We start from the raw sequence: 17,100 nt of genomic DNA, 5'->3' as shown, positions 1-17,100 counted from the left end.
TGTTTTGGGTATCGGGCAAATATATACCGGGCAATGGCACTTGACCTTAAAAAAATATCAGTGTAGGGTATACCGGGCAGTGGCACTTGACCTAAAAAAATATCAGTGTAGGGTATACCGGGCAAATGTATACCGAGCAGTGGCACTGAACCTTAAAAAAACATCAGTGCAGGGTATACCGGACAATGGCACTTGAACTTAAAAAAAACAGTGTAGGATATACCGGGCAAATGTATACCGAGCAGTCACACTAGACCTAGTATATATTTCAGACATTTACCAAAGGTCTAGTCATACTAGGTCTAGTTAAGTTCCACTTCCCGTTATACATTTGCTCCGTATATACTACACTTGTGTTTTTTTTAATGTCAAGTGCCATTGCCCGGCATACATTTGCCCGGTACTCCAAACACTGATGTTTCTTCTAATCTATCGTCAGCAAGCATTAAAATATCGAATAAATGTAATTATATCCACGAATAAATTAATATCAAATCGGACGTAATAAATATTTCGGACATTCATCAAAGCGACTATGTGATTGTCAACATTCCCCGCTGAAAGTCAACAACCACCGATTTCAGTCATTCACAGTAACATTCACATCATTTACATAATAACCTCATCAGGACGTTAATTTCATACTTTGCCTAAATAGCATTTGGCATTCTATAGAATGCCTAGGCATTCTATACAATGCCGGCGTTTCATACCTTGCCAGTAACATATACAACAGAGTGCTGTATAAATGTTGGGACAAAGTTCGACAGGAGTTAGAGCTCATCATCAGAATTGAAACTGCGAGGATCCCGAAAATGTCATTGTTCGCGGTAGGGACTCTTAACTTTTATTAACAGTTCAGAAGTTCGGGAAGAAACAATTCACAGTTTGATGATATTTTCGGACAATTTAAATTCTGATGATATGCTCCAACTCTATTAGTTTGTCACAACACACGCACGCACGCACACTCATACATATATATATATATATATATATATACAGGGTTATTCACAATTCCTACCGGGGTTTCGAAGCGTTACAGTAAAAAAACGAAGACGAATATGGCAAAAAAGGACATATGAAATTATTCCGAAAGTATTTAAGTTTTAATTTAAGCAGTTGCCGGTAGATGGCAGTAACATGTACCACTGAAGCCAGTTGTAGTAAACATAAGGTTGTAGTAAACAGAGGGAATTATGAATTACCCTGTNGTATGTTATATATATATATATATAATGTTCTTTGATTCCGATTGGACAATGAATTGCAATTTTGCACTTTAAGAAACATATTATCACAAAGAGTAAATGACATCGTGTGTGGCGAATCAGCCCTGAAGATTCCTCCGAAATAACCAAAACAATAATTATGAATTTAGTTGAAAAATTAAATATCTATATTTAGAAATCTGTTTAACTATCTCTCCCTCTACCTACACTCCTATGACTTAAAAGGCTTTGTTCAACGCAATATTAAGACTTCATCTGAAACACTGTTTTTAAGAAATTTTGAACACAGTTTGTGTAATGATAATTACTTCTTAAAACCCTTCTATTGAAATAGGAAATATCTATAAATGTTTCAAAGATCATATTAAAAATTAATAATTTTAAAAGGCAAAATAATTTTTTATTGAACTCATTTCTTTTTCTTTTGAGTTTGGGCACCAGTAAGGAAGTCTCGTAAGTAGCAAACCTCAGCATTTGTGGTTGGTATATTTATGACAGATATTGCTATATCGTGGTCAAGAAATCATGTCATTATTTCATTTCTTACTGTTTAGGGAGATTCAAACTAATCGAAACAGCCTGCCTTTAATGTTAACTATTCAAATTTTAATTTTTTATTATTTTTTAAATAATTTTAATTTTTTTATTGATATTATTTTTAATATTTAGTATTTTAATATTAATAATTTTTTTTAATATTTTTAATAAAAAAAACTAAATATTTTATGTAAACATTTTTCTCATTTAAAAGTTTTCTCATTTTAAAATTCTATAATCCTAAGCCTCTATAAAGTCGGCTTTTTCAAAACTAATTTGTAAACTAGAGAAATATTTGTTGAGGAGCAGCAAACTGTGAGAAATGTTGGCATAGCCATGAAAATCCCTCTTAAATTATCATTGCATTGCTACCACTTTTTTCAGAACAATGGAAAATTATATGAAGCGTTTTCTTTTTCTTGAGTTAAAAATATTCTGAGAAAAAGTTAAGATTAAGATAATCGATAAAGTATATGCTCGCATCTATATTGATCCATCTGTTATGTTGCAGAATAATTCCTTTCTTAGTTAATTAAACGGGTTTCCAATCAAGCTCATAATTAGTTATTAAATTATCTCTGATATCTTTAACAAATCACTGATATTACGCAAAAAATCTCCCAATACTACCGAATAAAGAAGGAATTCGGTGGATGAAGCTAAGCGTAAGATCATAAGCTTTCTGTTTCATTTATATTTTAAAATTTGAAAAATAGAAAAAAAGTGAGTTTTGGTAAGCCAAGAGTAAATCAAATGCAGACGATTTTTTTTCCTCTCCAATACAATAAATGTCGGATTCTTCAGGGAAGTAATTCTGCCGTAATTTGTTTGCATCTTGATATTTTGAAAAAACATCACTGCTTTTGAAGCTCCCTCCATGATTTACCCTTGGTTCTCTTGAACTCACTCTTTATAATTTTTAAAATAATGATGCATAGCTGCCTACTCTACCAGATTTATCAGATGACTAATAAGATTTTGCCAGTTCTTCCTGGTTTATGCGTTTAATGAAAATTCTCCCAGTTTTCGTGCATTTTAGAAAATTTACTAAAATTGAGTAAGTTTTCTAAAAAAAAAAATCCTATTAAAATGGCATTATTACACAATTTATTGCTTGCTTGATTATTTAAATAAGTATTACTAATATATAATGAATCAAACCTCATTTGTTGTAATCAGTTTAAAGCCTTTCTTTTTCCTTTGTTCTAAAATTTTCAGTTTATTTTAATTCAGAACTCCATTTTTTAAAGTAATTAAAAATTGTTTAACAATAAATAATGAATTATATGTCTATTACTATTGGACATTATCAGTTAACATAACAAAAAATATTTCAAAATCATTTAATGTTTATCATAAACGAAAATATTGCAGACTATTTATAGTTATAAGTGTAATAAAATTTTTGTATTTTGATGGCAATAAAATTCCCTAAAATTTCCTTTATGTATAATATTTAATATATTGCGCAATAGTTTTCATGAAATCCATAATATTTCGTAAAAATCCTCCGGATTTTTTTTCTATTCAGGTTGGCTATGCTGATGTAAGTAAAACCGAATTCACCATAAAAGGTTTTTCCAGTGGTATACAGTTCTCTTGGTAGATAAATTAAGATAGAAAATTGAGCTTACAAAAAATTAATGAAGCATTTATAACTTTTACATTCATTTATTAAGAGTAACGAACACAGAAATGTAAAAATCAGGTTAGCATGATTTTTTTCAGTAAAATCTACAATAACAAGACAATGAGATCTTTAAAAGAGCCCGGATTTTATGGTTTCAAAAAATCCCTGAAAATACGCTTAAAAGAACGAAATCTCACCTCAAAAACATCAAATATAGAGTTTAAAACCGAAAAAAAACATATATTATCAAGTAAATCAATTTTTTCAAATATAACAATCGTCAATGTTGTGTTTTTCTCAATTTGGATTCATCAGGCAAAACATGATTAGCATATCTCTCTGCAAACTATCTCCGCAAACTATCTCAGTCAGAAACGCAAACTATCTCAATTTTATTCAGCTTATCAAGAGGAATATTTGCAAGACATGTTAAATAGTATTCCTTCATTTAAAATGTGTGAAAACTGTACGAATGAATTCGTAGTTTTAAAGATTTTAAAAGTTGCCTTAAAATTATAAGAAAACAGTTTACCCGAATTAATGTTCTAAAATAAAAAAAAATCTCAAAATTTATCCGAAAAATTTTAAAGTAATATGCCTTAGTAGAACAAAAAATCTTCAAAAAGGGAGGAAAAAAAATGTTAATATCATCAAAATCCGGGCCTTACATATCAAGCAACTTTTCAGTGGTAAAAGTTTTTTCTCTTTTGTAAAGAGTCTTGAATTTAACAAAGTAATTTAAGACAATTTAAATAGTCATCCTTACTTCATAATAGATACACAGTTAATATATAACAATTAAAATGACAATTTTAAATTGTACATTTAAACGTATTTTATAAATGAACATGACATGTAACGTAAATTAAAAGACACTGCAACTCACTGTACACAAGACTACGCCGAAGAAAATGCTCCCATGAAAAAGTTTTATTTAGAAATTTGAGTGTTAGCTCCAGATTTGCACAAATAGAACAGTTCATTTAAGTTGCGCTATATCAAGGCTTCTCCGAATTATCTTACGGACAAAGGAGTCCTCTTTTACCACAAAAAAGAGTCTACCTCAAAAATGGCTCACTTTAAACATGTCCTAATCGAAGAGAAGAAGCTGATTAAGTGAGGCATTTTTTATGTCTTCTTGCAATGTATGCATGTATTTTAAATTAAAGATATTGACTTAAGTTTATTTTTCACAGGTTTTGACTTTTCTGCTATCTTCTTCAACTAAAATATTTTAATCCTAAAATAGGATAAACAAAATTGTTTTCAATATCCTTGACTTAACTTGGAAACATTTTCTTCGTATTATTTCTAGTTTATTTACTTATTTAATCAAACATATATAACCACCAGGGTTTTTCAGTGGAATCATTAACATTTCATATGTTCAGTTATATATAACATTATATAATAATTTTTAATAATGAATAGAAATATGGTTTGAATTTTTTTTCATACAAATACTTATTCTTTTAAATGAGAAATTAAAAAAAAAATTTGCATATGGGAATAAGAGTAACGAAAAATAAAAACTTGGCATTTCTCACATTTTCATTACAAATCCTACCATATTTCTCTAAATGATTAAAAACTGTACTATGTAAGGTGATTTCATTCATAGTCGCTAACGTAAACTTCATATATAATCCAATACGACCATTATTCAAATTCATTTTTATATATCAGTGATGTACTTACGAAAACTTGTTATAATATTCTAAATCAGTATTAATACTCAAGATTTAAAATATACTTATTTATTGAACATCTATTTTTTTGAAGAAAAAAAATTAGCTTTAAACTAATTAAATTTTTAACTACTTTATGAAATTTTTTAAATGTAAGAATGAGAAGAAGAGATTCCATGTTTTTAATGGCATAATTTAAAATTTCACTTTTTTTTCTGAGTTCATGCTAAAATATAAAACAGAATTATATTTTCGAGATTGGTTGAATGCCAAAATTAAAGGATTTTGTACTAGATTCAATTATGAAATTTCATCTTCTTCTTAACTCATCAAGATATAAATCTGAAAGTTTCATCTAAGATAGCATGATGCTTAGAAGGGAAGAAATTTTAAGATTCTGCATAGAAATTTAAAATAATTTTATATATATAGTGTGATAACTACTACATTTTTAATAATAATCTTATTTACTGAGAGGAATTCGTATTCCATGCTGAAAATGCATATTTACACTTATAAAAATGATTCTAATACTCTATTTTCGAAACTAATACTCTATTTTCGAATGCAATGATAAAATTTGCACCGGAATTCCGTGACTATTTTTATAGAAATCACACATTTGATTGGCAACTAAGTTCCCAGGGTTTTTATTTTTAAATCATTTCGCATATCATTAAATGTTTTTAGCAAAATGTTTTAAATCTTTTGAAAGAAATGTCGTGTTCTGTCAGTGTCTGTTTTTTAATTCAAGTTAATTAAGATTAGTTTTTAGATCATTAAAAAGGAATATAAAGGATCATTAAAAGGAATGTAAAAAGGAAAGGAATGATAGAAAAGGAAAAGTTTAAAAGGAATGAAAAGAAAGTTAGGAAAAACACATTTGTCACTTCCTCCTTTTTAAGTTCAGTGTCTAGGTTCTAAAGTTGCAGAAGCTGCTCGTGACATTTATGCTGCTATAGTGAGAATGCCGTAGCTGAATCAACCCCTCATATACTAAGTTTAAATGAGAAAACTTTGACCTCAAATACGCACCTCGTTCTGACCACCCAGTTATGTTAACATAGCTGGACGAGGTATTAAAATATTGTTAAACTTTTAGGTAAAATTGTAAACATCAAGGACAAAAACATTATTGTTTGATTAGTTATTAACTTTATTGAAAAATAAACTTTCAAGAAGTGGTGTGAAGTTAGTTGCCAATCCAAACGAAAAATTTTGTAAAATGGATGTTTTTTTTATTATACACATTTCGAAAACTTAAGTAAGCATAAAATAAAATTTTTGCTAAAATGAGAGAAAATGGCATTGTGAGCAAAAGACTCTCATTATAAGCTCATAGACTTGATTGTATATACTTTACACAATTAAATACAGTACGTAAGAATTAACATTAGATGTTATTTAATTGCAGACTGGCAATAACATCAAATATGCTAAGAAGCACTAAATGCATGTCTTTCTGAACTATTGAAAATTGCGTCAGTGTGAAAAGTGCTCCATCTATGTGTTGATTATGAGAGGTTACTTTTGAGTTTAGAAAAAATATTTTGTTTGCACATAAAAAAGATTTTTTTTGTGTGGATGGGAAAAATGACTGGTTTGTTTACTCTTTAAAGTCAAAAATATCATGTGAGAGATTTTTTCTAATATCTAAAGCTATATTTTTTCAGCACCTTTATATTGACAATTTTTATTCATATCAAGAATTAACATTTAGACCTTCTTATTGTAATCCCTATTTGCATGCTTCATTGAAGATTATTAAAAATTATTTATTTTAGAACCTTTAGGAAGTAAAGCATTTTCACTTCAGAGACTTAAAAAAAGTGTAGGGTTATAACTATTAGAATATGGAAAAAAATTACCGTTTCTTGCTCTATGAGAAAACCAAAAAACCTTGGTAATTTTGACCGAAGCTCTTTGGCAAAGATTTTTGTAAAATAAACAATGAAATATGTTTTTATAATAATTGATAAGATTTGGTAAATGTGGTAAAATTTCGTAATTTTATCAGGATACCTTAAAAGCATGGCATAACAACTATTTATTCAGTTAAATTCACTTTTAAGTTTTGTATTTTTTTACTAAATGTGTGGTAACGAGAGCTATAATTTTGAAAGTCAGAATTTCATGTAGAAAGTTACCATATGAACGAAAAATTACCAAATGAATAAGTTGGGGAATTAGAATTGTGACATTTTTTACCAGATATGTTGTCAACATACAGTACAGTAATTTTATCAGAAATCTTAGCAAGTAGTAGGCAATAGAACCTTACATTATGATTTAACATAATAGATGCTGAAACATTCTTAAACAAGCATATGATTTTTAATACAAATTTAAAAACAGAAAAAGTCTCTTGTTTACATTTTGATATAATATTTATCAATATATATTAATTTATACTGAAATTGTTTCATACACAAAAAGAAGTTAGAGTATATAAAAATATGTGCATAAAATTTTCTTCTTTGAAATTAGTTTTCTGTCTTTCTGCATTAAGGAAACAGAAGATGTTATTAGGCAAAATGAAAAGTCTTTTTCCAATCAAATATCTGTCGTGAAAATAATGTTTTTAATGGCATAACTTTTGGGAAAAGAGAAGCAGCAGAAGATGGTTCTGAGCAAAAATGTCTTAAGGTCTTGTTGTCAATCTTTTTGCGAAATAAGTCAATTGATAGTTTTTTTGAGATCATATATCAGGTCCTTTACCTGAAATAAAATAATTTTGTAATAATCAATTTAAATAATCTCTGTCATTGAAAAATGATTTTATTAATTTCTTAAAAAATGCATTTCCTTATTACATTTCTATTTATTTATCTATGATTTCTTTTTCTAAGATTTTTCTTATTCTTGTTTTTTTTTTAAAAAAAAATTACGTTTATGTTTATTTGTCTATTTTCTTATAAATCTCTTATTAATAATTACTATAAATTTTTCAGTGAAATTTTCATCAATCCCCGTTCAACATTTAAATTTTAAAAAGTAATAAAATAAAAAAAGGTCTTAAAAAGCAAATTTTCCACAGTTATACAATAGGTGGCCCCAACTTCCGTAAATGCTTCTTATAGTATCATTTGATGTTTAACTGGTTGTCCTTGTTAAAGTGAAAACTGCTTCGCCTGGTCTATTAAATGTCGCACAGTTTTAATGATAAAACGAATAAACTACGTATTGGGCGAACCAAAAGAGACAAGGAGAGAAGGAACAGTGGATATTAAACAATGCTGACACAGTTTCCTATATGGAATTTTCGGTATCGGAAGATCAGATTTTATAATTTTCAAATGAAAATGATGACAAAAGCCTGTGAGTGAGCACTAAACAAGCATTCACTGGGAAAATATTGGATTGGAAAATCAACACAAACAATAAAATAAAATGTATTGAAATGAAGTTTGAAAGCGTAAGTGATTACTTGACAAGAGCTCACAAACATTTTACTAAGTTTAACCGTAGAGAGTTAGAAATTTCTGAACAAGAAGTAGTTCATTATGCAAAAAAAGTAAAAATTGGCAAAAATTAGAGAAATTATAAGACCGCAGAAAGAAAAGAAAGTTGGTGAAATTTGAGAATTCTTCTAGAAGAGCTAAAAATACTCAGTCAGTTTACTAGAACAAATCAAATCCAAACCGGAAAATAACATGTTTAAGGTGCGTTAGGAATCAAGAATCCAATTCATATCGCTCGAACTTTAGAAATAAAACCAGCATTTCAACATATTTAGACGAAAAGAGAACATTTCTGTATAAGAACTTCGAAAATCGAAATAAGTTCGCAATATTAAATTGGCTATCCATAATCTGCAAACCGTAACAAACTTAAACTCCAGTTGTGATCGTGTCGTAGAACTGAAAATATTGACTCTAAAAACTTAACGCTTGCAGTGAAGCAAACATCTTAGGTGTATCTTAGTACAGCAGATAATAATATGGGAAACCAGGCTTCCGGAGCTTCTTTACACGTGTCCAAAGATAAAACTTATTTTGAAAATTTCAAATTCATGAATTGATCACTTAACAGGTAAGTACTCAATTTTTAAGCTTGAAGGTATAGGAATTGAAAATGAAGAAAAAGACAAAACTATTGTCAACTACTGCGGAAATATTCTTACTATTAGTGATGTAATATTTGTTCTAAATAGATTTAAGTGGTAATTCACTTTTTGTCTCTGAGCAAAGTGATAAAGGCTATAAATTAGAATTAGATAAAAAGAATATTTTGATTTTATGTAAAGACATAGTACATATTAAATTACTTGATTTACTAACATTCCGTACTCATAAAATTTATCCTAAAATTAAAATAATTCTACTTCAGCATGAACCAATTCTATTGGTTCATGCTGATTTAATAGCACCAATAAATGCTGATTCCTTGGGTAATTCCAAATACGTTTTTAGTATTTGTTGATGACTATTCTAGAATGTACTTCTCCTATTTTGTAAATATAAATGCAAAGTGTTTGGCATGTTTACTATTATAAGGAAATGTATGAAAATTTAATGCATAAGAAAATCAAATGACTCAGAGAAGATAATCAGTTACAATTTAAGAATAATGATTTAGAAAAATTTGGTATAATTCCCACAAAAAATGCACCTTATAATTTCGAAAATTACACTAAAGCTTATAGCAACAGTAAAATACTTGGCACAAAGTTTATCTTGCCATGTCCCAGTTTATCTTTTGATAAATGTTTATACATTTAACATAGTTGTATAAATGTTTTGAGAAAATGCATTTTATCTTGGTTAAAATATTTTTGAAAAACTTAAACTATAGTTATGTTAAAGTTTCGTTTTACGGTAAATAATTTAATTTTTTAAGTGTACTGCAAATGCAAACTGGGGCAATTTTGAAGGGGAAAATATTTCAAGATGTGTAGTTATATGTTAGTTAATTCTTCGATTTTGTAGAAAAAAATTTGAAAAAAAAATTTCCAACTGGTATTTTTAACATGCTTTCTTCCAGAATTTAAAAAAAAAAATTAAAAATATTTAATCAAAACAAGTCTTAAACTAAACATTTTATGCTAGATGGCATAAAAAATATAAATTTCGTCATTAGGCGTGTTTTTTAAAAAAAGAAAATTATTGAAGTTGTTGGTATACCTTTAAGAGTCTAGAAGCACACACAGCAGCAGGATCCTAGAAATTAAAGATTAGTGTATCAGAAACAAAACATAGATTATGAAATGAATTATTAACATATATATGACAGTAAGTTGGAGATTAATTCATCTGTGTAAAAGTGTCAAAATTGGTTTCACTTATTTTTTAATTTTTTATTATTTTTTTTATTTTGGAGGAATAGAGGATTCAAAGGTTTTTAAGAAAAAAAAATTTTATACTGCTAAGCAACAAGTAACTAGTTTTACTAATTTTAATCCCATTCATGTCTTCAATGATTCAATCGGATTTAAACCTTTTTTTCTTGCTTCAGTATTTCTATAATATTACTAACATGAATATTTGTTTCATCTAACACACTCAGGAATAAAAGTCTCACTTTTGATGATTCAGCAATGCTTGAGCAGTATTTCGTTAATTTTGAAAATCATTTCTTTACGAAATCACGTGATTTGTGGCAAAACGCGAACTCTCAAATGTATGATGAAAATGTTTCCTTAATTTGAAACCTCTTCGTAGTGTATTGTTGGAGATTGTTAAATAGAATGACGAATAAAGACTAGACACTCAAACATAAATTGACGCATTATGCTGACCGATTTATATGGTGGTCAGGAAGTTGACCTTGTACCTGGAAGATCAGGAGTTCGAATCCCCCTTCGGGCATGGGTGTAATTCATCAATCTTTTCTTGTTGTGTCGTACCGTCTTAGTATTCCCCGCGTTTAAGTGATTATTGAAAATGTTAGATTCCACTACAAGTGTTTTTTTGGAAAAAAAATAGATGACGAAATATTTTTTTGATTCGAAAATCGTTTCCTTGAAGAAAAGATGATAGTTATTTCGTCACTTTAATGAAATTTTTGTGCGGAGCATATACCAGGGAACGGTTTCGTCAAAAACGAAGAAAAATTCGTAATAATCAATTATCCATTTTTTTTCAGTGAAGTTTTGCGAACATTGGATAAGTTTAGTTTAAATTTGAGTATTTGCAGGTTCAACGTTCTGTATTTCGGCGAAAACGTTATAAGTTTCTACTTTCTTCCTGGCAGTTCAGACAATTTCAACTGTGTTTCAGTCGTAATCGCTAATCTAGTGCTCATAAGCTTTAAGTGCTTTGTTAAAAGATCTGACACTATGTTTTTTCTTGAAATAGTAAACATTCATATTTGAAAAGTAATTTTTTGAGCAACGCTTTTTTCCATGGATTACTGGCCCCCCTATCGCCATATTTGTCATCTCTTGGGCTTTTTTTCCAATGGGGTTTTCGGAGAGGTATGGTTTACGAGAAGTATTGAGTAACTGCTAGTTAGATTGATGAGTTGAAAATAATATCACTATCAATGTCTAACAGGCTTTCAATCAGGTTTTATATTTATTAAAGGGGGCGTCTTCCGAAGTTAATTAAATCAAACGTGCTTTTTTTACCCGCCTTTTTTTCAAACGTGTTAACCGTCGGAATCACTTTTCTCATTTACTTCATTTGCCTTCACAGTTATTTGCTTTACTTGCTCATTGGATCATTTCAATCTAGTGTTGTACAAATGGTGAAATTCTTTTAAAAATAGCGGGTAACTGGGCTATATGTAGTACATCAAGGGAAACTTCTGTTTTTTATACTTTTCCCTGATTCTTAGAAATATCATTTGGAATAAATAATTCACAGTATATCCAAAATATAATTCACACTACAGTATTATCCTCATTTTTTGAGACGCAACAGTTTTAAGTGTTTAGGTCAAATACATAGAATATAATGAATAGTAGGAAAAAAATGCATACTATTAAATTAAGTAAAAACAGAAGTAGCATTTCAGGGTTAAAAGCAAAATTTTGGTTAGGTCAATGAGTAATGTCATTAAAGTTTAGTTTCGTAAAACTGGGCTGTCCTGAGCATTTTACAGATTTTTCTTCTACGCACATTCTTTATATTAGTAAATAAACTGCGTGAACAACTAATAATAATTAAAACAAAGGTATAACACTATTTCTTTTTGTACGAACATTTCGCTTTTGGTTCGAATTAGAAAAAAAAAAGGTTCAAGTCATATTACAGGTTCAGATCATCTCGAAACCTGGAATTTATATCATATTCATGTGATGCGTTTTTGCTTTATAAAAATGCAAGATATATCAGATCATATTAATTCGGTATTGAATAAATATATTGTTAAAATAATGAATTTCAATAAAAATAAAATTAGAAAACATGAAGATTCGTGTCATAGGGATCTGGATGGTATATTAAAGTAAATTATGAAATAACACTGAGTAAATTTAAGTAGAAGAGAATTTTTTTACAGAATAATAAAACATTATAGCTTATAAAATCACCAAAATGCAAGCTTTATATGCTCACAGTTATTTCTATAAACTGTCTGAAAATGTTACGGGTCAAATAGAGGATCAACAAATAAAGCAAAGGTTTCAAAATTCGAGTAAAATCAGTACAATTGGGTACTTACAACTCGAGAGAAAAAATGTGTGAATAGATATAACCATGTGATTTAAATCACAGAGTTGGGAATAAACACGTGGTTGTGCTTGGTTGGGGAACGTTACAGCAATTAGCATTGATTTATGATCACACTGAATCAATTAGCAAATACGATTTAATAGAATACCTGTAAGAGGTGTCCCACGTGTACATCGAATTTTATTTTTGAATCAAGGCATATACGAAAGCCGCAATCTATTCACGATATATATGTACGTGTGTGTGTGTGTGTGTGTGTGTGTGTGTGTGTGTGTGACTTCACTTGCAGGTATCCAATCTAAAATATCTACCTGACCCACTCATGACCCCTTCACCATTATTTGAAGGAGACTCCTCGTCTTTGGTCCTCCGAGCAACAGCTCCAAGAAAATGAAATGCATAAACTATTATGCTGAATTACTGATGTGAATATTTATAGTTAGGTAAGAAAATACGCGTTTATTATAGTTTGGTAAGAAAAATAAAAAATATATCGGCTTTTCATATTTTATATTAGGTTTTCGAACCATTTCTTAAACTTTACATATTATGTATATATTGAGAAACAGAAGAATGCATTTTAATGATTTTAAATAATTATTTTACTTCACGCACTTTAAAAAAGGAGTTATCTTTGAAAAATAAAGGAATTATGATTTTCGAAAATTAATTTATTGAGAACTATACTCATCAGATATCGTTCATTTACACAGAATAGTTTTAATTTTGAATTTCCCGATTTTCAATTTTTAATCAGATTTTTAAAATCGAAGGCATTTTGGAAATGAAATTTTCTCATTGATTAAGCGGAAGCCACTGTCTTAAAATAAGCCATAGACGATTCAGTTTTGTCAAATATTTTATAGATATCACCAGCGGTTTTTGTTTGCTTATAGCTCTAATGAAAAAAATTTTTTTATAGTGAGTTCTGCAATACTTAATTATATTTTATTCATTATGCCAGGTTATCTGTGACAGCATAAGCAGACAACGTCATTAGATTAGTATTTTTAAGGCTAATACTAATCAGGTTAATCTTATTCAGGGGCTCTATTTAAGGTTATCTGAAACCACGAGTTTATTTTTTTCGTTATGCTCTTATAACATGTTTTTATAAAACTCAATAATTCAAAATCGACTGTAATTGAAATACAATTTGTACCTAAAAGCTAAATTAATGAAGAAATGGAACTATTTCGTTATGGGGTACTACAGAAAGTCGCCATACTATTGTTGAAGCCATTAATGGGTACTACAGAAGTAATAAGCATTACTTAATGGTAAATGATGCAGTTTTAATAGGTTCCTAACTCTTACATAGGGACACCGTATTTTAGAGTAAATTTGGTGCCGATAGCAGCTTCACCAATACTGTGCATTTGTGTTATAGATTTATTATAAATATAGATAATTATTGGAGAAAGTATCTTGATTGTGATAAATTTTAAATGTCATAAGTTATCTTGAACAACATCATTCACTGAATGCAGTTTGTTGTTATTATGGTGGGATGAGCTTCTAAAAACGCGTTTTATTTAATCTAATTTGTTAAAGCTACCGAGAAAAGGGAGAAGTAATCCGTACTTAAAATTAAATTTAGAAGTTGTGTTTGTCTGGCTGTCTGTGAGTCCGTTTACTAAATTGCAGACATACTGTAAGCTCTAAAAACGAGATTAATAAAGAATCTAAATAAGTAAAATTATAAACGAATTACGAAGCCCGATTTTTGATTTTTTTTTAATTATATTTTAAATTCAGAGACATTTAAAAAACGAAATTTTCTCATTGATTTAAAGGAAGCCAGTGTTTTAAAATAAGCTATGGTAGATTCAGTTTTTTCAAATATTTTAAGGATAACTCTTGACTCATAGGTCTAATAAAAGAAAGCTGTTATACTTCCTTATATTTTATTTGCTATGCCAGGTTATCTGAATGATTATCGTGATCTTGGCCAATTAGTAATTAAAGTACAATAATTAGCTATTGTATTATGTATTAGCTATGCAAAATTGATGGAGAAATGATACTCAGTTCGTTTATGAGAGCGTAAAAAATCAGCAAACTATTATTGATGTTAATGACGCTTAATTCATTTTAATGATAAATAATGAATGACATAAAGATATATTATGAGCTAAAAAGAAAAATTATAGAGAAAATGTACTTATTCGTTACGGGGTACCATAAAAAGCCGGGGTACCGACGACATACTATTATTGACACCAATGTTGCTTTATGATGGTAACAGGCACTTATTGGCATAATGGTAATAGGTGAAGTTTTAATAGATACCAAATTTACTCTTATATAGCATAGAGTAAACTTGGTGCCGATTACAGCTGCAAAAGTATTGTACATTTTTATGATTGATTTATTATATAGATAGATATTTTAAGCAGTAACTTGACCGTGGCTAATTTTGAATATCATGAGTCGCCTTGAGCAACAGTATTATGCCAGATGATGCTGAATACAGTTAGCCTTTATTTTGATAGAATGAACTACTAAAAATTTGCTTTTCTTGATCTAATAATGTAAAGCAACTGAAAAAGTTAACAATTAATAATAAATAAAAAAACTATTGAAATAATTTAGCGTTATTATTTGTGTCGGTATTTGCCTGAGAATTTTGTGGACGATTTTGTAGTGTTGTTCATTTCAGATTAATTGATGCGTTTCATTTCACCGCGAACGTAGAACGGGCATTCAACTAATAAAATAAAATTATGATAACTTATTATGAGGATGCAATAGTCACATTTTTGCATGTCAAAACTAGATTGTTCTCATAATTTTATTTTACCCTCCGGAGATTTACATTTAATGCTTTGAAACTAATAATTTGGTTATTGTATATCCACATGTGAAATATAAACTTCATAAATGGTATCAAAAGTCACATAGTTAATTTCAACTACGGAACAACGGAGATATTGTATGAATTTACCTCGCCCTCTAAGACGTGGTGAATCACGTGGTGGTTCCTTGTCCTTCTTAATGTCTTTTCTTTCTGATGTGGCCACTTTTTCAGTTGCAGCTAAAAACAGATAATCATTCGAAACTAAATGAGATATTGAAAACTTGATACTTAAAAAAGAAGGGTCAAATACAATACTCTTAGAATTTTCGTTCTAAAATTACGGTAAAATAACCGTAACCAGTATGTCCATCTAATTAATCGTAAAATTTATGGAAAATAAAATTTTTAGCTCTTCGGGTTTGAAACCACTTGCCATTAGTAACGTTTTTTTAACCATTTACAACTAGCATGGTTTCAATACTGTTCAAAGAAATTTAACTGGAATCAGGCTTTTCGATAGGTAAAGGGCAGTTTAGTTAGGTTGTGGTTGAGTTGTGTTTTATCAAACGAACCGTGGAATGTGGTTTAATTAGTTTATCTGGTTGTTTCACCTATAGCAAGAGATAAGGAACACTAGACGTGTTACCGTTTGGTACTAACTTCTATGCGTGAATGAGAGTATCGTATTGAAATATTCCAAAATGGGGAGTGTTGGGAACTCTTCATGTGTTAAAGGAAATGGAGGAAATATTGTGGTGACAGCGCTGGAACTCTCTTTCTGCCGGTCATGATATTGACAGATTTGCCCTCTCTGTCATAATATATAGCCAGCTTCAAGGAAAATTGTGGCTTCATTAGATATAATTCCAGTTTTTTATCCGTATTATGTGAAAGCATTTAAAAGCGGTTTTTCTCTTAGTTAAGAGTTTAAATACCATCTAATTTATGGTTATTTGACTACTTTTCTTTTGAATATGGTAAAATAACAATTATATAAAATTTCATTTAACCATTTTTCCAATAAATTTTTAATAGGAAAAACTTATTGCCTGATATTTCCTTATTGCTGGAAGTGAAAACTGTAAAAAGTGCCTTATCCAGCATTAACAATGGTGTCAAGAGCACAGTGTTCATTTCTTGTTATCTCAGGTGAATCGAACACTCAAAAATCACGCGTTTGCTGAGTCCTTGACAAGTGTGCACTAGTGGCTGCAGAAATTCCGTAAAAATCATGTTATGAAAAGCTTCAACGGAACTCAATACATCGCTGATTTTTCCCCTTCGAATAAAACAGCCATATTTCTGAAACGTGCAAAAACGTGCATATTTCATTTAGACGTGCTAAAACAGGAAAGGTCAATATGCCACACTGATTATATAATCTCTTCATCAGGTCACACGGTTATATCACCAAAAAGGTGAGTGCTTTCTAATATTGCATCATTATAGCGGAAGCACAATCTAACAAAACATTTGTGTGAGGAGCACTAAAAGGTTTTTTGAAACGGAATAGAATAGAACACGTTAAGCAATAAATATTAAGTAATAAATCACGTAAAAAAATCACAGTTAAAAAGAAATAAATCACGGATGAAAA

The 17,100-nt window shown here is 29.3% G+C and overlaps 1 long non-coding RNA gene across 1 annotated transcript; it reads right to left on the bottom strand.

Annotated features, from left to right (window-relative positions):
- Positions 1-3,420: 3,420 nt before the first annotated feature.
- Positions 3,421-15,742, bottom strand: LOC122268712 (uncharacterized). The gene is made up of 3 exons (XR_006224639.2): positions 15,651-15,742; positions 10,211-10,246; positions 3,421-7,805 (listed from the first exon to the last, which is right to left on the bottom strand). It is a non-coding gene; the product is annotated as an uncharacterized lncRNA (long non-coding RNA).
- Between the last annotated feature and the right edge of the window lie 1,358 nt (positions 15,743-17,100).

This window comes from Parasteatoda tepidariorum, chromosome 1 (genome assembly GCF_043381705.1).
Source record: "Parasteatoda tepidariorum isolate YZ-2023 chromosome 1, CAS_Ptep_4.0, whole genome shotgun sequence".
Lineage (NCBI taxonomy): Eukaryota > Metazoa > Arthropoda > Arachnida > Araneae > Theridiidae > Parasteatoda > Parasteatoda tepidariorum.
The sequence above is the reverse complement of the archived record's forward strand: the minus strand, read 5'-3'. Positions and strand labels throughout refer to the sequence as shown.